The sequence below is a fragment of the Haliaeetus albicilla genome, chromosome Z, assembly GCF_947461875.1.
Source record: "Haliaeetus albicilla chromosome Z, bHalAlb1.1, whole genome shotgun sequence".
NCBI lineage: Eukaryota > Metazoa > Chordata > Aves > Accipitriformes > Accipitridae > Haliaeetus > Haliaeetus albicilla.
Window position 1 is genome coordinate 53610505 of NC_091516.1, and position 27302 is coordinate 53637806.

Consider the following 27302-nt stretch of genomic DNA (forward strand, 5'->3'; position numbering starts at 1 on the left):
TCCATTTATTTCCTACTGCCCATCTGGTGTGCATGCCAGAAACGGTAATGTTCAACAAGCCAAATGAGAAAAGTAAAAAAAAAAGCCAGACTCATTGTATGGGGTTTGCTTTATAAGGCGTCCCCTTCAGAACCTCTTAGGTGGAATTCAAGTCCATTGCTTAATTTTTAAATATGATAGGGATAAAAAATTAACTTTTTTGATTATTTAGGAAATATTCAAAGATTCTGGAGATTATTCCATTAAAGTGCACATAGCACCTTTGTCTGTTTGTCATAACATAGCAGCTTGACCTAGTAATGATTACACAAATAAGTGTAACTAATTTTGAGACTAATCTCTTCATACTATGTGTCCATGGCTCTTATTCCAGGCAATGGAATTAAAGATAGATAGCATTTTGCAGGATTCTGCAATGTTCCTCTAAAATTAGTCATGGAAAGCTCAAAATTAGCAAGCAGGATGTGAATTCAGTGATGCCTACTTAAAAAACAAAACAAAACACAGCCAGAAGAGTAAATAGTGCTCCACTTTTATAGTAGCTCAATAGCTGGAGCACTTGTCCAACGGTGGTGTTGGACACTGCCTACATCTTACATTAAGCAATAACTTAAAATCCTGAAACTGTCCTCAGAGCAGGTTTTGAAAGGTATGTCAGCCTGCTGCCAGCCAAATACCAAGGGAACAAAAAGCCTCTTATATCCTCTCTCTTGTTCAATCGGTGAATGCTGAACTAGTCTGTGCTAAATGGAAGTTCCAGCCTCAGGAGAATGGGTCAAACCCACTTTCTTTCACATAAATTAGCCTTCAGATTATTGGTTACTCTTTGAGAAAGGCACAAAAGATTGACGTATCAAGAAAAGAAATGAGCAGTTTTTCATTTCATGTGTATACTACTCAACGTTGTCCAGTACCAAGTACTCCAGTACTGAGATGTAGAATGAAGGTTGGAGGAATGACAACTGTATTTTCCTAAGAAGGTTATTGATGCTTTGTTTTTGGAGGGAAAAGAGAGTTGTGAATCCTGTGTGCAAGCTGTGCTTTCCAGTTACAGTGAATGTGGTATGTGATTCACAGAAAAGAATGAAGTTTGATTTGCATAGCTGCACTATGTATTTTTTATGGCCTAACATAGGAAGTTCTGAGTTCAGGGAGACATATTTAAACTGCTCTGTGCAAGCACTCTAACTTTGTAAGTACAACTCAGCTACGCTCAGATCCCCTTGGGTGCAGTGTATGGCAAGTAGCATTTAACTTGAGATCATGGATTCTGCTCTGGCAGTCAAGTAGTTGAGGGCCAAATTTTCAAAGGAGTATATTCAAAAGCTGTTTCAAATGTAAAAAAACTGTGGGGCAGAGATTTCTTGGCAATGTTTGGTTGCCAGTGAAAAATAGAGGAATTTAACCAAAAATCAGCTAACAAGTATCTTCTGTTAATCAAACTTGATTGTAATCCTTGTAGTTTTAGAACAGCCTAGCAAATATTGCCAAGAAGAAAAAGGCACCTCTACTTTATACCAGAACTACAAAGGTGGAGTAAAGCTTTTTCACAACTATTTTGCTCCTTTATTCATCACAAACTTTGCTTATCTGAAGCACTTGAAAGACTTGTTTGATAAATAATGAATATAAAAACAAATTATGAACTATGATATTAACCATGTTTGCTTCCTCATTGTATACATTTTCTTCCTACATCAAAAAAAATAACAATGTGTCTTCTTTATATACATAAATTGAACTAACATAAGTCAGAGTTTTGGAATACATTTTAAAAATTCTTACAGACCTTAACTGTTGCCTTTAGAAATTTTCTAATTGCTATAGATAACTAATCTCACTTTCCAAATTCCCTTTGAGTAATGTCATGCAGGATGGATGTATCATAATTCTATGTAATGCAGTACATTCTGTTAAGTGTGGTATTAATGGCTTTACAGTTGGAGAAAGAAGAGAATTGTGCGCAAGAGGAAGGTACAAGAAAGCTCATGGAATATAAAGTGCCTTGGACAACTTGAACACTTTAGTACAAGCGTTGTGACTCTAAGTAATAAGAAGTAGACAAAATTCTACTCCTACACAGCCCTGCTAGCTAGTAGAGGAAGGCATGGGGAGACAGTAACCACTACATCTTTTCAAATAGAGCTGTGGGTAGGGCCCTCCTACTGCTCCTGCTCAACACCAAAGAGCATAGTTTAAAGCCCTAGTACCAAATAAATGCTCTGAAATCATCTAATTAGATGCTTGCTCAAGTACTGGTCTTTATACAGGCCTGCACTGTTACCTCACTGACAAAATGTTTTCAGCTAAGGCTAAAAAAGGAAGCAAAGAAAAATATCTCTTTGTTCATTGTTGCAAGAATTTATGGATTTGTGCTTAGAAAAAAATGAATATTTTGTTTTAAAGAGTGAAACAGCGATGAAATTCAACAGGACAAACTCCTGCTGTGAGGTTACCTTTTTCATTATGTCATTTTCATCTATAATAGCCCTGGGACTTTGTTTCTTCAACTGTCTCACACGGTCTGGAATTTAACATCCTATGGTCTCTGCAGCAGTTATACATTTTTATGTGGGAAACACCCACTTAGTAGTGGTAAATCATGAGGCCAGCCAGCTTTTATAATCAGATTCTTTAAAAACCTTTTGTATAAAGGATATTGTAGGAAAGGCATCAATAAAACATTAATGACCTGTGCTTCCAATCTCAAACAGCAGGAACACACACATTCAAGCAGCTCAGTTTCCATCTCTGCTAGAGAGTGTAGCAACATGAGCACTTCTGTACATTATGTTGTGTAAAGTATTTTATTTTCAGCAACACAAAATACAACACAAACTTCAGTGGGAATCCTGGAATATTAAATACAGGGCTTTTTTTTTTAAAGCTATGTATTGTTTATTTACTTGCATAGCACCATCACAAAGTAATCCGAGTGTAAACGGTTCCTCTTCATTGAGGGTAGGAGAAAAATAGACAATTCTTTAGCTTTGGTTGCATTGTTGTTCATTGTAAATCAAGCTATGGTTAAAATTCAACATGTTGCATGATAATCATTACTGTTCTGGTGCCCAGCCATCCCTGATATAGGCAATAAAAGTAAAAGTTCTCTGCTCCAACAAACCTTTAAGTATTTATAAGGGGTTTTTTATGCTAAGCAAGTACATGCAGAATATATGAGACTTATGACTTTGAGTTGATGGTGAGTGATGGTTGTGCCTACCATGCAAGTTACAATAAAAACCTTTGTTGGATTTAGTGGGCAAGTGTGTCTGGCTGAAGCAAATGATGAAACAAATAAGAGTGGTGCCGGATCAGAGTGAGGTTCAGTTTAACTCTCCCAAACCATGTCTGCTTGTACTGTGTTCGAGCTGTTATGGGGAAGGTGACTCATTTATGTACATTAAAATGGCCAGAGAGTCTAGAAATAGATTAGTACTTGAATTCGCAAGTCAGCGTCCTGGCTCACTCTTTGTTTTGCTCCCTCCATACCAATTCTGTTGTTATATCAACTACTGGGAAGCTGAACAATATGACACCCTATTGTTGGATGAGATTCCCTGAAACTGTTGCACTGATAAGAGCATGTTGAATTCTCTTGGAGCTTTTCTTACAAGTTAACTAAGAATAAATTACCTATTTCTTTTTTTTAAACTTTCCCCTGTCTATTTGTGAGTATCCACATACTCACTATTAGGTCATGGCTTTATTTTCTTTTTACTAAATCTCAACAAGCTACAGCTGCCCATTAAGAGCAGGATAGAAGAAAGTAATTCCAGTGGCTTTTATACCACTAAATAGATCTTTTTGGATTTAAGTGCCTTAATCATGTGGAAACCAAAACTGCTACCTATGATGAAATTCACTGTCAGTGAACTATTTGAAGAGCAATGCAGGTGGGATAGACAAGATGTTCCCTGTTGCAACAACAAGGAAGGAATATTGAGGTTTCACATTTCCTTGCTTTTGATTATTTGGCAACATATAATTGGTCTGTGTAGAAAATGCCATGCTCTCCTACTTCTCATATCTAGAAGGCAGCTCAGAAATAAGTTCTGGAGAGTTGCCATCATTCACCTCAGCCCACAAAGAGTTTAGATATGGCCAAACATAAGAGTAAGTGCATTAATGACTCTCTTTAAATAACATGAATGAACATAATTATTGCTTTTGAATTTACATGCAACCATACAGTGCATTGCTTATGTATGTAATACATAGGCACTCATGGTATCTGAGGGGTGTGAGAGAGATCATATCTGCCTTGCTATAATATTTCTAATAGTGAAGAGTGAAAGAAGGAATATAAGAAAAAGAGCAAGCATGGAAAAATAATCCCTTCATGATATTTTGTTGCAGCCAGAGGCTTAAGTATTTTGTAAGCTGGATGTTACATTCAGGTTGTTGTTTTGGAAAGGGTGCAGATGGATATGTCCTTAATGAATTTGACTTATGACTTTTTGAAGATTTTTATGCTTTTGGCTCTGTGCAGTGACTGACTCAATTTATTTCAGTGATGTGTAAAGAAGTCCTGCACTGAGGCACCAGAAGAAGTAAATTTCTTCCCTCTCACAGCAAGAAAATAATTAGACCACGAACCTGAGTAAAAGTTTAGTTCCCTGTCTGTCTCTATCTCAGCTATTGATCCTTGCTCTGAATGTAACAGCAAAAACATATGTAGCCCTATACTTACAATACTTTCATCTTCTAAGTATCAGGAGCATTTAAAATGCCATTGAAAATATCAAAGGTAATGGAAATTTTATAAAGTAAATTGCTAGCACCAAATTAATTCCTTGTGTCACCGCTGAAATCAGTGAAGTAACATCAGAGAGGAATTTGGGCCATGATTTTTAAAATACTATGTAGCACAAATTAATTGTACACCAAAGGCTTTTAAACCATGTTAGATAAGCTACACAGTCAAGGCTAATCTTATTATAGTGAAATGGTAACATTAGAACTACATTACAGAGAATTTAATTCTGCTCCGATGTGTCATATTTAGGTGCTCATTATCTTAATTTTCTGCCCTACAAAAGTGCAGTTGAAGCTAAAAACACACTCACTTGCATCTACCACTTCAACATACTCTTGATTTTGTAGTGTAATTTTGATCATGGTCAGAAAAGAAACACAATCAATAAGAAACAGACAGGTTGTGTTTCAATGCACTTCTGCCTTGTCAGCCATCTCCTTTGCCCCAAACTCTGTAATGAAAGAGATATGGAGTGAACAGTTAACAATTTAAAAAGCCCATGTTTGGAGAAAAATTAGAAATCAGCTAACACAAAGTTACAGCTCAATACATTTATAAATTTGGAAATGAAAGGAAAACAGTAAGGATGTAAAAGAGAGTTGATCTTTTTTGAGATAAAATAAAGATGGGATCTCTAATGAAGAAAGAAAGTGTAACTTGGTAGTAGAGGTGCCCATGGCGACACTATCAATTCCACATTGTTGGGGCAGCATTAAGGTAGAAAGGTATATAGTCAATGTAAAGAACATCTTTTATATTTGCTTTTGATTTTAAATTCATTCACTGTTTTTTTGTTTCTCCCTAGCATTGTTAGACCATGCTGAGTTGCTTCTTTAAAGGTCATCCTCTAATCAATGAATGTGAGAAAAAAATACAAAGAAAGGAGACAGAACTGAAGAACTCGGATGTGGTAAACTGGAAGACGATCAAAGGATAAAGAAAGGGGTTTAAAAAATTGATTTTTTTTTGCTGATACATTTGCAGGGAGTATGTCAAAATACTGTTTGTTAGAGGAGTTGCAATACACTTTTAATAATGTTGAAATCCTCCCCACTTTGCAGTCAGTAGTTCTGCTATTTACCTTGTTGTTCTGGATCTGGAGGAACATGATGTCAGGACCTCATCCCAACTTGCTTTTAATACATCATATTTTATGCATGGCAAATGAAGGATAGTCTGGTTTTGGAGTATTACTTTGCAGGTCTTGGGGGCTGTGTGTGTGTGTGTTTTGTTTGCTTTAAATATGAAATTGCTGAAAGGGAAAACATAGTGCTAATAGATGAACAAGGTTTCTGAGAATCAGTGTATACAAAAATGCAGGGACCAATGAGTTGGAAGTCAAGTGTCCATTTTTCTTCTGGAAAGGTGGAAGGCAAAGCTATAGTTTTATTTTACCCATCTAGCCCTGACAAATCACGTATGCATTTTTTATGACAAAGAGCACACAAAATGAAAAGGCAAGGAATGCATACAGGAAGAACTAAATGTGGACAGGATTAGCAGGATTCAGTCATGCACTGTAAAGATCACTTCTCACTGTTCTCCACCTTGGGTAAAAAAAGAGCTTAGAGAAGAATAGTTTCTTCTCTGCAGATCTTTATCTGTATTGGTCTTGTGGCATCTAGCACATTTTTGATGCTGACCTCCAGGTATTACTATTTACTTTTTTTAAGTACAGATGTAGGGTGATAAAAATAGTCTTTCCATCAGAAACAGGACAATAGTAATATGCATATTGGCTAGTAGCTAGACTTTTGTGGACAACTGTGGAAATTAAGTTTGGCAATTAGGAAAGAGAACTGCAGCAAACAACATCTTTTCTTCCATGGAGACCAAAATGAATTTAAATATGAGACCAAAGATTATTTCATGACATCTTGTGATATTAGGAAAAATATAAGTGAAGTCTTGATTTATTTTTTTTAAAAATACAGGGCCAAGAGGAAAGGCAAGCAAAAGTTGGACATTAAAGGGAGAATAAAGTATGATTAATAAAAAAAAAAGTTGGATAGTAGCTGTAGAATGTATATATATATATATAAAAAGACTGCAGAAGAAAGCACATTTATGAAAATACAAAAGTACAAGGAGTAGGGTCTGCTGACTCCCCAAGTTTCTGAGTATTAAACCAGTGTGACATTGACTGTGAATACTCTTTCTCTGAGAGAGTACTTCCTTTCAGTTTATTAAGATGTTGTTTTCAACACAGTTATTTTATCTGAATCTTACTCTTTGTTTTAATGTGTGTTCTAAAGCAATTGGTCCAACCTGTGAAGAAATAGATTCTTCTGAAAACATCAAATCTGGTCACTGGCTACCTTTGGGGAAGTTCATATCTGAGTCCAGATTGTAAGCTACTCCCTTTACTTCCATACAGCATTATTTTATGATATTCATAATATATGGGATTGGAACATATTTGCTAAAAGATCTAGAACTAGAAGAAATTAAACAAAAGAAGAAAACAGTAGGTGAGGAAGTCCTGAAACAAACCTTACGAGACCATGCTTAGTAAAATGTGCTGTAAAGGGAGACAAGTTGAGGAACTGGAACTGTAAGTATTTTAAAATGCATGAGACAGACACTAATTAACATTTTTGCAGACTTTACACACTTTCATAAGACAGCCTTCACAGTATCCCACTATAAAACAGATATTACATCTCAGTTGTCCCCCCCAAGTCAACATAAATAAATAAAAACAAACGTTAAAGGAAAACTCCTGCTGCTTATTATTCTTATTATCTTTTGGTTTGGTTTGGTTTGGTTTGGTTTTATTATTTATGCAACATGATCCTTTTAAAGATATATTGATTATTTTAAGAAAATGTTATACAGTTTGCTTTCATAAAGTTCATTTTACAAGGTACTCAGTACGCAAGAGAAAAAACCTCATTGTAGTGTGAAGCTATAATGTAGCACTAGAACATTGTAAGTAGTAATGAGTAAATCTGAAAAAAAAAAAACCCTTTCCCATTTGGATCAACTCTCCAGGTTATACTTTTCCAAACAATTAGGGAGGATAGCTCACAAAAACAAGCTTTCCCATGTGACTGCCGATACATCCTGTGTAGAATGTGGAAAAATAACACAATATCTTTTTTGTCATACTGTTTAAACAGTTTAATTTCTAGCCCTAAACAGAGAGTTCAGAGTTCTAATTTTGAATGCATATATATATATGTACATATGTATATATATTTTAATTCTCAAACTTCTTTTTTCTGCTATATGGAAACTTGTGTTGCTTTAAGTTTGCCTAATATATTTAAAAAATTCATAGCTATAGGAGATAATTCACTTGTTTTCAAGAAGAGATGCAACACACAATAAGTATGGTGATGGCTTATGTCATCTGAAATGTGTAGTATTTCCACAAAGAGGAACCCAGCAACAATATTAAAGTGAATGGCACTTCACAATCTTTTCTGACATACCTGGGTTAGGACTGCAATATTGGGCCTTTAATCTGCAAAATAAACTCTTGCAGTGGGAAAGGAGCTTGCAGTTGCCTGGTGCAAGGAGCTGCTCACAGCAGGGTCAGCCATAGGGTCAGACCAGGCTGCTCAGGGCTTCATCGTGGAAGCCTGCACAGCCCCCAGGCAGCCTGTGCCACCACTTGCTTAACCTCACAATTTCATGATCATAGTTCAAGAAGTACTTACTGCATGGAAAAATAGGAGTCTCAAGTGTTATTTTTTTTCTCTGGATTACTTAGGTCTATTGATTAGATTAGATTGATTATTGATTGGTAACTAGAAAATGCAACTAGAAGTATAAAATATAGCTCTATCTTTGTCTATGTTGATCCTTCACCAAGTCTTCCAAAGGTGGTGCTCTTCAGCATACTCAAGTTGCTTGTGTGATGGCAGGACATTCTGGCTCCTTTTTTTTATTTCTTTGGTGCAAAATGCCCTATAAATCTGTCATAGACTGTTAATTAAAAGGTTGCTTTGCATGGAGGACCTGTGCCTTACTGCAGAGAGCAAGGAAGACCTCTCTGTGGGATCTGCTAGGTTCTCATTTTAAAGCAGGAAGAGGAACTTGGGGAGTGACTGCAAAAAGCATGTTCTATCTATCTGCAAACATCTGACATCCCCAGGGATTAGAGGCATTATTAACTTAGTGCATCTGGGTCTGTTGTGTCTCATACTGACACTCTTCCCTTGAGTAAAATTTTCAGAGGAAGTCAGAACTGTTACAAAGGAGAAGTAGATTTCAACAAGATTGCAGGCCGATAGGAGATAGCTCCATGGAAAGATAGCTCCATGGAAAGGTCACCCTAAAGGTTAGTACTGGTCAAAAAACTAGATGATATTACAGATTATTAAGAAATGAATAGTGGAAGTTATGCTGCTGAATGCATACCATTATCTTGAATATCAGCTGTAGCTTAGTTTCTCCCATCTTCAAGACACTGTATTAGAATCAGAAAAGTTTCAGAGAAATGAGATGAGGCACACATCTGCATTAGCAAGTAACTGAACAGAGCAGCTAGTGCTAAGGACCGTACATCTACACTGTATATAGTTTGGGAGTTTCTTTTAGAGCCAAACATTTCTACTATGCACACAGTTCAAAGCCGCCTTCTTGGTGCATACCTGGTCCGGTTGATTTTTTTCTGGAAGAAATCTAGTTATTATGCATTAAAACTGTTCAATGTGCAGTAAGTAGGACAAACGGGGTTTGCTTATAAAACTGCCTTTACTACTTGAATCAGAATGTTGTAGATACAGTAGAAGGTGACCAAGGGTGTGATGTAGCTTCCACAGAGGGAACAATGAAGCTAAGAAAGCAGTCTGCTGCCCAAGAGGGGTCATCTGAGAGGTATCATTAAATTCTTGGGTGGCATAGACAACCAGAAAAGGGATTTATTGTCCACTACTAATTCTAGTGCAAAAAACCCCTATGGGGTACTTCATAAACCTAGCAGAGGAGTAGTTCAGAACAAGCAATAGAAAGGGATTCTTCTTATTGCAATAGGAACTCTGTGTCTTGGGATGTTATGGGTTCTAAAATTCTGTATAGCCTCAAGGGGAAATAAGTTAAATTTATGGAAAAAAATCCATGTAAATTTATTATATATAGAAAAAGTAGCTCTGGCTCAGCAAGTTCCTTAACTGAAAATTGTGGAGACTGGGGATGTTTGGGAAGTATCATGTCCTGGTTTTTCTGTTCTAGTACTTTTCCACCACTTACACTTCTGCCTTGGGGCTTTCTTAGAAAGAGGATATTCAGCAAGGCAGACCTATGATCTTACAATGTTTGGTTTTTCTTATAGTAATAGATGTTTGCCATTTGCATGTCACTAGTTGGGTGTCCATCTAATTCTTCGAGTTCATGAGTGCTTTCGGTAATGGTTTCTGATCTTAATGATCACTCAGAATTGAAACTTCACTTTAATAAGGCAGAAACTGTTGCAAAGACAGACACATTCCAAAACCCAGGTATCATTTAGTTTCGTAGTGTCTGCAGTTCAGATTTAGACTGGATCTAGGTTCATATTTAATGAGCAAACTAATGAATTACAATTGAAACAGTAAGCTAATTCCTCCTAACTTACAGAAGTAAAATTAAATTCCCTTAGTATGTGTTTCAAAACATTGGAATCAGCAAAGAAATACAGCCGCATTTTATTTCTCTTTCAAGAATAACTTTCTTTTATGCCTTGGATTCTTTTTCAGTTCCTTTGTAGAAAGATTTTTCCTTCCAGCACAGCTTTGTTTTGTTAATTTAATTAATTAGACAACAACTGAGCAAGACACCTTCCTCTAAATATACTGTTTTACATTAGGATGCCAGTCTTTTTGTATTGATTAAATAGGTATCATTTTCACTGCACTGTGTACAAATAATGTTCATCATGTCCTGAAATTTATAGAATGACTTGAGAAGTGCAGAACTTATTGCATTAACTTTAGATTTATCATGATTTTGACTACATCTGAAATATTTTATCTCCTGTTGCATTTATCCTCTGCTGCCTTTCAGGATAGTGAAGAAGTAAGTATTACTTTACCATTGGTGGTGGAATATACAGTCATCTTACCATAAAAGTTTATTTTTGTTCTGTTTTAGTTTTGTATAGTAACAATCAATTTATTTATAGTGACAGATGACCAGTGAGCATCAAGTGGTTCTAAAGTCTTTATTTGAAGAAGATGCAAGGGATCCTGAATACTTGTGAAATTTAAAGGGTCTTACAGAGTTACAAGTCTCAAACTTACTTAGAAGGAAAACATGGGTAACAGTATAGCACTTTACAGCTGCATGTTTGACACTGTAGGTTGTCTTATGGTTTTTGAGAAAGATGTGGATCAACAACCCTCAGTACCAACCTGTAGTTTTTGGCCATTAGTTGTTCTGAACAGGTACTAACAAATATAATTTTTACTACACACCATTAGTTTGTTCTTTAGACATGTCCTGTATGTATAATTAAATATTAAAAATGTATTTAACTTGTATTCTTCCTTCTTTTTGCCAGAAAAAGGTATCTTATCTGCTGGCAGTGTAAGGGAAGAATAGGAATTTATGAGAAAATATTTAAATTAATAATATTCTGTAGTCATGTCAGATCAACTACAGTAGCAACCAGAGTTTTATTTGATGCAAAACCTAGTATAGTGTGCTGAACATAAGAAAGAAGCTTTGGGCAATGTAAGGTGTTAGGTAAAGGTGATGATATGGAGCTTGAAGTTAACATAGAAACACTTTTTTTGTCTCAAGCAGATTTGGACCATTATAAACTTGCCTACTCAGACTTTTGAATTGAATTTCATTATGCAATGATTTCAAAACCTTTCAACTAACAGCGTGAATACTGTGAGCAATCTTGAGGTAACTTGCAAAAAAACCCCAACCCATGGCCATGAAAACAGGGATACAGCAGCAGCACAAAGAGAAATGTTGAAAATGTATTCTTCAGAAAATAACATACAGTTAAGCATTCTTCTATATTATTTTGTAGATATAATCCAAAATTGGATTATGAGAGTCAATATCAGCAATGTACATTAGGAATTTGGACCCAACACAAAAGTCTGCTTCTCTTAAGAGCCTCTGCTTTATGTCTCAAAGTGTGAGACTGCAGTTTAAGCAATTTGTAATCAGCAGAAAAACCTCCAGGGACAGTCCAAGTAGATTTACTTCCAGGGTTATCTATTAATATTCTTTCCTCTACCAGACAAAATAAGAAACTCAGTGTTACATTTTGGGATAGATTTACAAAAGCAAAAAATCTGTTTTAAAACCCCAGCTGAATTACAATCCTTGTATTTATTCATATACTTGTTGGATCCGTGTGAAAAGTTACAGGATGTGTGAAATCTGAAAGTGGAATGTACTTGTCCTACCAAATTTTCATACCAGTTTTTCACGTGTTCAATTTTTGGCATATAAAATACTGAGATGAAATTAATACCTCCATAGTAGAGGGAGGTGATTCTGCCCCTCTACTCCACTCTGGTGAGACCCCACCTGGAGTACTGTGTCCAGCTCTGGGGTCCTCAGTACAGGAAAGCCTCTGACTTGTTGGATCGGGTCCAGAGGAGGGCCATGAAAATGATCAGAGGGATGGAACAGCTCTCCTATGAGGAGAGGCTGAGAGAGTTAGGGTTTTTCAGCCTGGAGAAGAGAAGAGAAGAGAAGAGAAGAGAAGAGAAGAGAAGAGAAGAGAAGAGAAGAGAAGAGAAAAGAGAAGAGAAGAGAAGAGAAGAGAAGAGAAGAGAAGAGAAGAGAAGAGAAGAGAAGAGAAGAGAAGAGAAGAGAAGGCTCTGGGGAAGGCTCCCATTTGCATTCTTTCAATATATAAAGGGGGCCAGATAAAAGGATGGGGACAGACTTTTTAGTAGGCCCTGTAGGGATAGGACAAGGGGTAATGGTTCTAAATTAAAGGAGGGTAGATTCAGACTTGATAAAAGGAAGAAATTTTCTATGATGAGGGTGGTGAAATACTGGAACAGGTTGCCAAGAGAGGTGCTAGATGCCCCATCCCTGGAAACATTCAAGGTCAGGTTGGATGGGGCTTTGAGCAACCTGATCTAGTTGAAGATGTCCCTGCTCATTACAGGGGGGTTGGACTAGATGACCTCTAAAGGTCCCTTCCAACCCAAATTATTCTGTGATTCCACCAACTGTTCTATGATAGCTTATGGATAGGATTAAAAAAAAAAAATCAGAGCAATCCATTTCTTCATAAATGGCATTTTCTGAGTGTCATGTTACTCAAAAGTTTTGTCCACAGGGAAGATATAGCACATAGGAATTTATGGATTGCTGTACTGGATCAGATTAAAGTAATCCCATTTTGATATCTATAGTGAGAAACAAGAAACAGAACTTCAAATTCAAACTTCAAATTCTTTCAGAAGAAGCCATTTTGGTACACTATTGTTAGCTGCTATGGCAGCTGTCTTGCATGCTGCACTGTAGTGGCCTATATTCCTACAGTGGAAGGATCAAGGCACTCACCTGTTCTTAGACTTGTTTGCTGAGCATAAGTAGCACATAAGTTTCTTACCCTATTTTTTTATAACATGGCTGAAGTACTGTGGTGGATTGACCCTGGCTAGAAGCTAGGGTGCCCACCAAAGCCACTCTATCACTCCCCCTCCTCAGCTGTACAGGGGAAAGAAAGTATAATGAAATGCTTGTGGGTCAAGATTAAGGACAGGGAGAGGTCACTCACAGGTTACTGTCATGGGCAAAACAGACTTGACGAGCAAAATAGTTTAATTTATTATCAATCAAAATCAGAGCAGGATAATGACAAAATAAAACTTAAACCTTAAAACACCTTCTCCTCACCCCTCACCCCTTCCCAGCTCAACTCCACTCCTGATTTTCTCTATGTCCTCCCCTCCAGCAGTGCAGAAGGATGGGGAATGGGGGTTGGGGTCAATTCATCACACGTTGTCTCTGCTGCTCCTTCCTCCTCAGGGGTAGGACTCCTCACTCTTGCCCTGCTCCAGTGCAGGGTCCCTCCCCATGGGAGACAGTCCTCCATGAACTGCTCTGGAGTGGGTCTCTCCCACGGAGTGCAGTCCTTCAGGAGCACACTGCTCCAGCGTGGGTCCCCCATGGGGTCACAAGTCCTGCCAGAAAACCTGCTCCGTGGGCTCCTCTCTCCACAGCTCCACAGGTGCTGCCAGGAGCCTGCTCCAGCGTGGGGTTCCCACAGGGTCAGAGCCTCCTTCAGGCACCCACCTGCTCTGGCGTGGGGTCCTCCACAGGCTGCAAGTGGATATCTGCTCCACCGTGGACCTCCATGGACTGCAGGATGACAGCCTGCCTCACCATGGTCTTCCCCACAGGTTGCAGAGGAATGTCTGCTTTGTGCCTGGAGCGCCTCCTCCCCCTCCTTCTTCACTGACCTGGGGGTCTGCAGGGTTCTTTCTCTCACATATTCTCACTCCTTTCCTCAAGCTGCAAGTATTATCCCACAGGGTTTTTTTCCCTTCTTAAATCTCTTATCCCACAGGTGCTATCACCATTGCTAATGGGCTTGGCCTTGGCCAGCGGCAGGTCCATCTCGGAGCTCGTTGGTCTTGGCTCTGTCGGACATATGGGAAGCTTCTAGCAGCTTCTCACAGAAGCTACCCTTGTAGCCCCCCCACTACCAAAATCTAGCCATGCAAACCCAATACATTCTACCCCTTGCCTCTGTGAATCACATATTTAAGAATTACCATTAAAATCCACATTCATCACACAATCTTCACAAACTTCACTCACATCAACAAAGAAAGAATTCCCTACACCAAAATCAAAATCATGTCATCACAACACTGAATGAAAGTGAACAATTTACACACAATCCACCCCTCATCCCTTCACCACAGTTACAACAACTGAAATTCCCTGTGATCATTCCACTAACATTGTTCGGTCCATGTTTTGCCCATTGCCTTTCCCTATTACTATCCTTACCTCAAATTCCTGGAATTCCTCTGTGGGGCACCAAAAAGGACTTCGGTGCTTTGACCCTGGCTATATGCCAGCGTGCCCACAAAAGCTGCTTTACCACTCCCCCATAATTATCAAATGTCCTACCTATTTAATTTCTCTTGTATTGTTGAAGTCTAAACTTTGTAGCCCTTAGTAGCCCATAAGATCTGAAAAGCAGCATTTATGTTGTTGCATCTTCTTGTGTGGAATTGCTAGAAATTTGTCTTTGCAAGAGGAACCAGAAGTCTGTGGAATTTGTGAGAAAAGATAGAGGATAAAACTAGGAACGTTTGCAGAGTAATGAGCTCTGAGTCAAGTGAGTGTGGTTAATTATGGCTGGGATGCTATCAGTGCTTTTGATCTCATCCAGATTGAAGTGAATTGCGCTGATATCTCACCCATGGCAAAACTCAGATTTCACCAATTCACTTCAAGTTGAAACATAATCATCTGGTACAGAATCCAGTCTTGGCACTGACTTGGTGGTCAATGAATTGAACTGGACCCTATGGCCAAGTTCTGCTTCTAGGATATTTTTTGAATGAAGCTAAAGCAAAGTTGAACAAATAGAATTTTGTTACCTTGGTTCATGTTTAAGACGTTTGAACATTCCTGGTGTGTTGAGCTGGGACCCAAACTCTTATTACAGAGAAGCTTATGTATCAAAATAGCCTAGACAGGGAAATAGACATGCTTTAAAGCATCAACACTACACAAGCTTCATATCCCATAGCATGCTTTTACTCTTCCATAACATGGTAACTTAGTAAAGTCTAAAGCAGACAACTTCACAGCGATGGTGGGAACCCAAGATTATTTTTCAGTGAGGTATTTTAGGCACAGTGGGAGACATTTGAAATGACCTTCTGAATTGCTTTGGACTGACATGAAGAAATGCATAATGAACGTGGTGTGGTTGCTATGTTCTGTATCCAGCTCCGAAAGAATAATTGCAGGTCAGTTGTGCATATAGCATGTTGTTTACACAGCATATTTACAACTGAAGTATAAAAATCTGCATTCTTAACTTTATTAAAAAGTAAAATCAACGCCATGATGCTGCAGTGTTGAACCAAAACATATGGCCAAATAATAAAACATAATGGAAAACTAGCTTAACATAGCTTAATACGCTATGCTATGCAGTGTAGAATACCTTATAAAGTTTTAAGTGAACTGTGAAAAGTTTATACTTATTTTCCAAGTGTTCTCCAACACTTGGGTCAGAAATTCTGACCCAAGATTAGCTATAGCTGTGTTATGGCAGGTTTCAGACAACAGACTTTTCTAAGTTCAGTTTTAAAACTGAAATCTAGCTTGTGATTTGACTATAACAAAAAGAAGAACCTTATAAAAAAAAAATCCACCAATCCAAAATTAAAATACAGAAATGTATTATGCAAATGTATTATTACAAGGATTTATTAGACAACTGCAAAATGTAGAGGTAGCTCACTCACTCTATTTCTGTGGATGCATATCTCCAAACTAATAACTGGTTTGGCATTTTAAGTCAGATACTTGCCATGAGTTCTATAAAGGAGCAAATCTTAAATCTACCAGAACAGTTTGGTTTGGTTTAAGTCCGCAAACAGTCAATATTTGTAGACTTCAGCAGAGATTTCAATTTGCGTTGCTGACAATACTCATTGAAAAATGAAAGGTTTGTAGCAGAATGACCAGCAAAAGTTCTTGGATCTAGCTCCCAGGGACATTACAGAAAGCTACCAGCATTATGCACACAGACATATCTGGAGGCTGTTGAAAATGAAGACATTTAGATTCAGTGATGCCTAGACTCCATCACCATGCTGTATCTGGTCTCAGCTGTGCAAACCCTACAAGATGATCCAGGGAAGATCTTTTACAAAATATCAAATGCATCAACATTCTTACCTAAGTGACCGCAGTTGATCAGATATTCTCAGAGAAATTAGAGGTGTGTTTTTAATTTCTTTTCATTTCCTCAGACTGACTGTTGGATCTTTTACAGACATCATGTCTCCATAGTGCTTACAGGTGTACTCTTCCAGTCCCCCTTTCTTTCTGCTTTTTCTGCTTAGATTCTTTTCCCTTTCATCACACTTCCACTCCACCTGAGCTTATAGGTTTCTGAAAGCAGTCTACACCTTAGGAATTTTGTTTGATATTTTGGTTGACATGACAAATTGGCACAATTTATGCTATATCTACCAAACAACTATTTTTCCCAGTGTTAATTCCAGTGTCTACTCAGCACTATCTTGTAACGTCCAACACCATTTGTCTTGAGCTTTTAGAAAGCCATTCTGATGGCTTTCTGTGGCACCAGGAAAATTTTATGTTATGAAGAAAGCACCAGTGGCACTTACACATGAAAAAGCCCTGCTTTCAAAATGGAGGCTTTGCACCAGGGTGTATTTGTCAGCAGGTTTTGAACTAGGGAGTTCCTTTTAGTAAGCTTCAAATTCTGTCAACTTCACTCCCCTCATTATTGGAAAGAACTGAAGGAGTAAGCCTGCTACTGCATATTACTTACTGACGTAACCCAGTCTGGTGGGTTGACCCTGGCTGGAGGCCAGGTGCCCACCAAAGCCACCCTATCACTCCCCCCCTCAACTGGACAGGGGAGAGAAAATATAACAAAGGGTTTGTGGATCGAGATAGGGAAAGATCACTGAACCAATTACTTGTCATGGGCAAAACAACTTAGGGAAAATTAATTTATTGCCAATCAACTAGAATAAGGTAATAAGAAATAAACCCATGTCTTAAAACACCTTCCGTCCCACCCCCCTTCTTCCCGGGCACAGCTTCACTCCTGGATTCTCTGCCTACCCCCCCCCCCCCGAGCAGCGCAGGGGGATGAGGAATGGGGCTTGGGGTCAGTTCGTCACATGTTGTCTCTGCCACTTCATCCTCTTCAGAGGCAGGACTCCTCACACTCTTCCACTGCTCCAGCATGGGGTCCCTCCCATGGGAGACAGTGCTCCATGAACTTCTCCAATGTGGGTCCTTCCTATCGGCTGCAGTTCTTCATGAACTGCTCCAGCATGGGTCCCTCCCATGGGCTGCAGTCCTTCAGGAGCACACTGCTCCAGTGTGGATCCCCCACGGGGTCACAAGTCCTGCCAGAAAACCTGCTCCGGCATGGGCTCCTCTCTCCTCAGATCCACAGGTGCTGCCAGGAGCCTGCTCCAGCGTGGGCTTCCCACAGGGTCACAGTCTCCTTCAGGCACCCACCTGCTCTGGCATGGGGTCCTCCACAGGCTGCAGGTGGATATCTGCTCCACCGTGGACCTCCATGGACTGCAGGAGGACAGCCTGCCTCACCATGGTCTTCCCCACAGGCTGCAGGGGAATCTCTGCTTTGACGCCTGGAGCTCCTCCTCCTCTTCCTTCTTCACTGACCTGGGTGTCTGCAGGGTCATGTCTCTCACATGTTCTCACTCCTCTCCCTGGCTGCAGTTTCTGTGCCCGTCACAACTTTTTTCCCTTCTTAAATCTGTTATCCCATAGGGACTACCACTGTCACTGATGGGCTCAGCCTTGGCCAGCAGCGGGTCCAACTTGGAGCCGGCTGGTACTTACTCTGTTGGACATGGGGGAAGCTTCTAGCAGCTTCTCACAGAAGCCACCCCTGTAACCCCCTCCGCTACCAAAACCTTGCCACACAAACCCAATACACCCATAAAACAGGCCAAGTTTCAGAATAGACTTCTACTGAGTTTGCAGGAAGAGGGGTAGATTAGGTTGATAAAGCCCTGTTAAGGGTATCTGATGATATACTGGTTTAAGTGGACTTCATACAGGATAACTGCTCCACCTGTTACTAATATACCAGGTGGCACTGGCCCCCTTGCCCAGACAGTGCCCAGCTGCTGCACCACAGCTAAATGCCACTGCATGATAGTGACCTTAAATGCATTAGTCAATACCACACATCTACCTGTCACTAAAACAGATTCTTTTCCATTGACATCTACAGTCAGCCCAACTAATCACAGAGACTCTGAGTCTTGCAGGAGAGCTTAAAGCTCATATTTTTATTACAGCATACAAAATTAAAATTAAATAAGTGAATTGCACAGATTGCCTGTGAGGCATCCACATTTCCATATTGATCTTAGAATCACTCAGTTAATACTTGCTAAGGTTAATCATTTCCACGTCAATCTCAATTGCAACAGTTTAAGGAATAATGTCACAGAACAACAAGGCACTATGAAACTGATGGTATAGTCACTTCACTTCCCAGATTCTCCCCAGAGACATTCTATTAAGTAACCTACTTTTTGTTTTCCCTCAGGAAATCACTTTGTTGATCCACCTCAAAGGAGTGGGATTCAAGAATCGTTAAGGCAGTTCTCTGGAAATGAGCCTCAGACATGGTGCTCAACTGGAACACAGTTCTGGGTAAAAGCTTTTTTGTATGTTCCTGCAGCCACTCGTCCAGTACCGGTGGTCTGATATAGAAAGCTGTAGAATCCCTGCCTCAAAACAGCCCATCAGCTTCCAAAGACTTGCTTTATTTTCAGAAATATACTGAATCCACAGGAAAATATAAAGAACAACAATACAGACATTATCAACCCCTTTTAGGGATGTGCTTTTTATATATCTATTAGCTAGTTGCCCAACTCATAACAAATGTATCGAGCCTACCTATTTCATAGCATGACAATTCAGAAGGAAAAATATGCAGAGGTGATTTATTTGGATGCACAAATCAGCAATTATTTATAAAAAAAATTTGAGAGAGGCCAAATTGTAAGGTTTTTTTTCATTAAAAACTTGAATATCATCAAAGATGATATGTGAGAAGCAGTAAAGGTCACTTGCAGGAACAGAAAATAATACTCTGCCACTAGTGAAACAGAAGATCTGTGAAGGTACAGGGGCTCAGCCATCAATAGCATTGGACTTCTGAGAGTATGAAGCCCTTCAGATGTCAAGTCAAAAGCAAATGAGAGCAGATGGAGGCCAAAGATAGTGGAAAGATGAATTTCAAAGGAAGACAAGTGAGTGTCAGCTCATCAGCAAAAAAAGATCAGGTAGATAGTATGAGACAAGAACATCTGAGCAGTAGGAATAACATGGAAACTGCAATTTTATTTTTCTTTAAGAGAAAAATTGTTTTTTTCATTTTGGTAGGTTAAAAAGTAATAATGCTCCTTCCATATGCTTTCCTCCTTCCAAATTCCAAAAAAACCCTTCAGTTGCTTTTTGTGAAAGTTTTCACATTTTAGAAATTTAACTTATTTTGTCAAAAACCATTTCTAACTAAAAATGGTGACTAATACCAAGAATATAGTTGGAATCCCCAGTGAGGTAAGGTTTTCACTTCTTACTTTCTACTTTCACAGCTTACCTTCTGTAAGCTTATTCAAAAGCTTATCCTGTAACCTTATTCAAAAAATAGCTTATAGCCTAGCTTTAATGATCTGAAAATGAGACAAATAATTTTAACTCAGTCCAATTAAACAATAAAACATTTGTAAATGAAAGAAAATTTTCCTGAAGTTTAAATGCTACCTATTCTGTAAAAACATTCCTCAGCCACATGATTAGTGAGAAAATGATGACTTTTGCTATCAGCACCTTCCCGCCACTCTTTCTAATCACAAAAAGCAAAGTTTTTGGTCTTGATTAGAGCTTCACTGTCTTTACTGGGAACACACACAGTAGGACTCGACAATATTTGTAACTATTTATTTCCAAGGCTTGCATGAACTCCAAAAAGAGGATTTAGGCAGGTGATTTTGGGCTAGATGTACAAGCTTTTGAAATCAGTGGAAATATTCTAGGAGATCTAGCTAGTTTTGGACCAAGTATCTAATGAGTGAGAACTTGTAAGCAACAAGGGTTTTTTGCATCTGTGTTTAAAAGTTTTAACTGCTTTTACCTCATTTAGCCAATTCCTTTCCCTTTATACCTTAGAATATTCAAGGTCTTGAAGGTTCCTGTGTAATGGTTGTATTGTATAGTGTATCATTACAATATTTCCACTGTTTTTATTAAAATTTATCTACTTGTACCAGTATTTTTTAGTTGGAAAATGAGATGTAATGTTGTTTTTATTGCTGCTAGGCAGCTCTCCTTATGTGTTAACTGTTGATTTTTTAAGTCTGCTTTCCTTATCTTATGTCTCCCTGCAGAAGATATCAATCTCTACCAGATTCCAAGGTGTTCTGGAGAAAGCTTTTAATTTCTCCATTCCCTACCCAGCAAAAAAAAAAAGTAGCAAAAAGGAAAGTGTTACGCTCAATCAGAAATGAGTTTTAATTCCAGCATTAAAATTCCCCAGACGTGTATCAGTATACTCCCTGTGTAGGCAAGAGACATACGTGAGTGTATGTGCATTTATGTTTGCAAGCTACTGAATATAAAAGATAAATACCATTAGTAGAAAGTATGCCTGTGTTTCTGCTTTGAAAGCATTATTTTACTCACTTCCAGAGTTAGCTTGGTACTTCTGTTTGAGAGTAACATTCAATTCAAAGCAAAGGCTGACCTCTAAACTTTTCTGAATATGAATTACTTTAGGCAATGCTAAAATAATTTATGGAAACTTTGTATTTATTTCTTTAGCGTGAGCTCCATGGTGACTATATTTCTGGAGTGAGCTTTTGTGGTTTTAAACAGAAAAACCCACTGTAAGGTAGAGTGGGTCTGGATTTTCTTTTTTATGCAATTTAAATATCCCTCCTAAGGGATTTTAAAAGGAAGAAGAGCAGGTGTTTTGATTTGATGGTAAATTGGTAAGCTGATTACCTTGAAAATTGATGCAAGCTATAACCAGAAATCGTTCCTCTTCAAAAGATCAAGAATAGGGGAGGAGAGTATAAAACAACAAAGCATTCTTAATGTTAAAATATTATTCTTTCAAGTAACATGAATGCAAAAGTTAGTCAATCTATGCTCATACATACAGATACATGTATTGATTTTATTATTGCTTAATACAGCATTTATGAATTCTGCCTTCTCAGTGTCTTCTCAGCCCTCTGTTATAGAGGGTAATGGAGAGTAAAAATAATGTTGATAGTTTGGTGCTTTTGTGTTCCTATTTTTTGATGAGACAAATTAAGCTGTCTGTGTGCTCTACACAGGTGTAAGCCATTTATAGATCAGAATTCTGGTTGATTCTGACCAAAGTCTGATAAGAACATGGATAAAAAATTTAAATTTATGATTTAATAGATAGCTCCCCTTCCCCCCACCCTGTAACTGTTGCTTTTCTAGCTATTGACATATGCTTTGCTTATTAACACATCATATAAAGTGGAATCCTAATCCAAAATCACAAACACTCTCTTGCCTGCTCCAAAGAATCATGAGACACCAAGTCATACAAAAAGGCATATGCCTTGTAGAAGAATTACCATTTTAAAACCTCGATTCCATTAACTGTTAACATGAGAAAATAAATCAATTTACTGTTTTATTCATATAAAAGCCAGGGTCTGAGCTGGAAAAAACCACCATATGTAGTTACTTTTTATTCTATGAAAATTTCAAGGGTAACCAAAAAATCATGATCAGTCCACTGTTTAGGGACAAAATGCTATATAGTCAATATAAGCAGAATGGAAAGAAGATCAGTATAAATAAACCAAGGAAGATTTTTTTTTTTTTGCAAAGTGTGATTTGACACACGCAATTAAGTAACAAAGACAAAGAATTCCTGAAAAAAAGACACTTACTATATAAAAATATAAGCTCCAAGTGGCCTTAAATCCTTTAAAATTATTATGTGCTTCTTAGTATACACGGTGAGTATATGAAAACCTTCAAAATTTCAGAATACAGAAACTAAGCATCACTTACATCATGAGATTGACATAATGCTGATAAGCTACCACATTAAAATAAATGGTATGCCAACTTCTAAGGAACATATATCTTAGCTTTATAGTATACTAATTCCTTCACATGTGACCTGGGCAGCAATGATACTTAAAGCAGTTTGCAGCTAACATGTCTTCCGATTCCCATAGGAATCAGACTATGAAACTAAAGTAATAGGGGACGCTTGAGCAGTAGTCCAATATTTCACGTATGAGTTTAACTAATATGGCATGTACTTAAATTAGAAATTTCTGCTTTATTTCTTAGATCATTCTGAGTTGATCTACCTATCAAATTCATGTTGCCTGAATTAGTCACCCAGACTGTAGCATGCACCTTAGAGGAATACCTCAAGGAGTGGGGTTCATATGGATGGTTGGGAAGTTCCAGAGAATTGATAAAGCCACAGCTAATATCATTGGCTGACACAGAGAAGGTTGTTGGGGTGTTTTTTTATGCTTGCTGCTTGTAGGAAAATGTCAGTAAATTGCTGTATTCTGCATACAAAAGAATTGTACCATAATGAGTGTTTCTGGAGGAGTTACTTTGTTCCATTTGGTTCTTTTAATTCAAACCATTAAATAATCAGTAAAGCATTAAACCATCAAATAACATGAATTATCTAGAACAATTCTTTTTTACTTATTATATTTTGACACCCTTCAATCTTTTCTTTTCAATGACTACAAAGGCCCCTTGATGGTATTTCTTCTTAAACTGTTTTTTTTTTTTGCTTCATGTTTAAATTTAACTGATGAGGGTTATCATATGTTGTTCCATGCTAGAAATTTTTAGGAAGTTTTTTTCTTTCACAGTGCTGAGGCTAGTTGGTAGATTTAGTAAATTATAGTTAGTAAAGTATGAGTAGTCTTAAGTCTATTATGGATAATTTGTTCTTGCTCTGTTAAAACGGGAGACCTATGCTGTTTTGAACTACATGTGTGCTATCAGAAAGTTGTGTGTTTCAGCATTGTCCTGGTTTCAGCTGGGGTGTAGTTAACTGTCTTCCTAGTGGCTGGTACAGTGCTATGTTTTGACTTCAGTGTGAGAAGAATATTGATAACACTGATGTTGTCAGTTGTTGCTCAGTAGTGTTTAGACTATAGTCAAGGATTTTTCAGCTTCTCGTGCCCAGCCAGGGCACCTGACCCAAACTGGCCAACAGTGTATTCCATACCATGTGACGTCCCATCTAGTTTAGGAACTGGGAAGTGGGGGCAGGGAATCGCCGCTCGGGGACTGGCTGGGTGTCAGTTGATGGGTGGTGAGCAATTGCCCTGCGCATCATTTGTACATTACAATCCTTTTATTACTACTGTTGTCATTTTATTAGTGTTATCATTATCATTATTAGTTTCTTCTTTTCTGTTCTATTAAGCCGTTCTCATCTCAACCCAGGAGTTTTACTTCTTCTCCTGAATTTCTCCCCCATCCCACTGGATGGGGGGGGAGTGAGTGAGCGGCTGCGTGGTGCTTAGTTGCTGGCGGGGGTTAAACCACGACAGCATACACATACCATCTTTTACATACCAGAATGGCATGTTTTCAGCATACATCTTCCATATAAGCAAAAAATTTCTTTTATGAAGTGAATAGGTTTAGCCTTAATAAAAGAGACAGGCTAACATCACTATCTTAAAGTAGCCACCTTTTGTGTAAGACATACTGTACAAACTTCTTTTCAAAACTCCACTCAGTATGTCAGTCCTTTGTCAGCTTTAGACGTCTCTCACAGATAGGTAAATATTAATTTTCTGGTGTGAATGATGAGGACATCAAGAAAAAAAATTTTCCATTGTTAAGACCAAGCAGGTCTGAGTGATGAGACATATCTCAGGGGTTCACAAACAACTTTAAGTGTAATTAAAGTATTCACAAATTTTGTGGTTTTTTTTCTGATCTTTCTCCTCCCACCCCAGCCCCACTGCCTGTTTTTCTCCTTGCTGCTTCTTAAGAAGAAATCATTTAATGTCAGTTATGAAAAAGCTACAGAAATATTCTGAAGAACTTCACAATTAAACACCTAATTATTTACTAAACTCTATCTCAATTTGCATTCAGCTTGCATTCTCTCCTCCTGTTCCACTAGGCAGCATGTCAGCTATGACACTGACACTGATGAAATGTTTTGATTATCTTTATGCTCTAGAACACCAACCATCACTGAAAATGCAGAAGCAAAAAACAAATGGAGAAAAAAAAAAAGAAACGATATATATTTGACAGATAAAGGTTTGGAAGCTGCTTTACTTCATCTGGGTGTAATCATTACTATTCTTATAAATGCTGCTGTAACTTTCTGTATGAAAATATAAGCATTGTACCTCAGTTCCTCCTCAGGAAAGGACCCTGAAATAGCAGAATCAAATGTATTTCAGACCCACAGTCATATATTCAGCTGGTATAGATGGTATAGCTCCACTCATTTCTTACAATAAGTAGTGTCTCAAAATAATAAGGAAGAGCACAAGAACGGAAAACTCACTCAACTAAACCCTTTGAAATCTAGAGAGTTAAATGCCAGCTTCGACATCCACTTCTTCAAAGCAGCAGTGCTGCTTCTCTCTGATCTTGTGAAGGAGGCTGTTTGAATGTTTACCTTTCTGAAATGCTCAGTGGCACTGTCTATGGCAGAAAAAATGGAAAAATACAGCCTTAATCAACAAATTTAGAAGAGACAGGCAGCTTGTGCTTTTGTACTGATCTCATGAAATCCATGAACCACTAATTTCATGTGTTTTCAGATCTCAGGGAATGTCTTTGCTTTCTAGTACATATTCTCTCTTAATAGAGTGTGCCCAAACTGATGGTCACTGTAGCTCAGCTGAAAGCATTCTACTGCAATCTGAAGGCAATTCACCTTGCAGTTCCAGACTATAGGGAATATTTTCTGTCCTTGACATTCATTCTGTTTATGTGCATCATTGTCAGTAAAACATTTTTGTTAGTGGGTTCCCCTCCCCCTCCCCCCGCAGGAAAGAGACTCCATCTTTTTGAAAGTGAAAGTGTGGATCTGGGGGAAAAACTGATGAAATACAAATCTAGTCCTATTGTAAACACCATGCAGCTGGTCATCATTTGTGTGCCTTGACGTTATGTGGTGCTGTTCATCACATAGCAATTCAGAGAACATTTTTTTAAAGTCTGATAGATAACTGACCTCTCTTTTGCTCTCTGCTCTTTATTACAGCAGTGCATCATGCTTTCCTTGATGGTCAGACAGGTTTCAGGACTCTAGTAATTTTTGTTTTCTTTCTTAAAGCCTGAATGTCATTTGCAAGATAAAGTAAATAAAGCTAATCTACTATCTCAGGAATGTTGTACGTGGCTGTCTACAGGGCATGTCACACTGCCCTGTTAAAAGAGCATCATACTGAGAAAGGAGTTGCCTTAAGTCAAATTATGATTTCCCTACAGACAGATCTAAACTTCAGCAGTGGAAACACTGGGAGAACTATTCCTAGCAAAAACTATTCCTGGCATGGTTCCTGGCACAGGTCAAGCTATGCTATTCATTAAAATAATAGAGCTTGTCCTATATATGCCCCTGTCTGTTCCAAACCACCTTGGCCCAGTTAGAGGTACCCAGACCCTTTGAAAGACGCTATAAACAAAAAATATTTACCTATGGTGACACACTTTAGACTCCTGTGGATCTCTGTGGGTGAACTCTCCACATCCGTGTATTTAATTCCCAAATATTCATTTTAGGGACTATAAAATATATGAAGATCATCTTACAAAATATATATTTGATGCCTCTGCCAGGTGAATACTTATCATATAAAAAAGTAAGCATGAATTTAACAGTAAGCGTGCTTGGGTCGTTTCTACTTTCCTCACTAGCAATTTCTCCTCCCTCACATTTGGCAGCTGGGAGTAAGCAGCCAGTTGCATTAGGTGGGATTTCATCTAATCATGGCATGTATTCACAAAATCGACTTAGTTGATTCACGTTCAATAGCTCTGTATTTGGTTGAGGAAAATTACAATTCTGCTCCATTCCAGGGGAGGAATTTCCTTCACACAGGGAAGTTTGAAGGAAAATACTATTTAGATGAAACTTGTATAATGTCATCATATCTAAGATTGATTACAGTTCATTGTCAAAAGAGAGACATACAGTAAATAGAGTTCCATGGGAATCTGCTCTGAACTGAGAACAGACATAAATAAATGCTTCAATAAAGTATATACCTCAATGTAAGCACAAACCATATCTTTACTTTCCTTAGAGATGGTCAGTGGAATATATAGTCCATTTGCTGTATTGGCAAATTGTATTAAACTGTTGAGGGGTCCAACAGTAGGACTGTAGAAAATTATTAGAATTCAAAATAATGTGGCAGATATTTATAATTTTTATGCAAAATCAATCTAAAATATGTAAAAGAGTAATAAGAATAGAAACAAAGTTCTAAAGTTAGCACAGTTAATCTGCAACACAAATAGAAGTGCAGTAGAGGAAATTTGCAGTTTATGGTGAATCACAAACAGAACATGACTCAGATGTGTCATGCTGTTGCAAAACCTGTAAGAGCTAAAGATTTCTGCCTTTTTGCTATTTCTGCCTTTTCCTGAAAACTGCAGTTCAAGGAAGATGTGGGCCAACTGGTTCCACAGAATAGCCATGGAATAACAGAATATCTGACGAAAAGTTGAAGGAGTTTGGGTTGTCTCCAAAGACAAAATAGTAGTTTCAAAGATGAAGAGTGTTCGTAATGTTGTTCATGATCGTTGAGGTTAGGACAGGAAAAACCAAGTT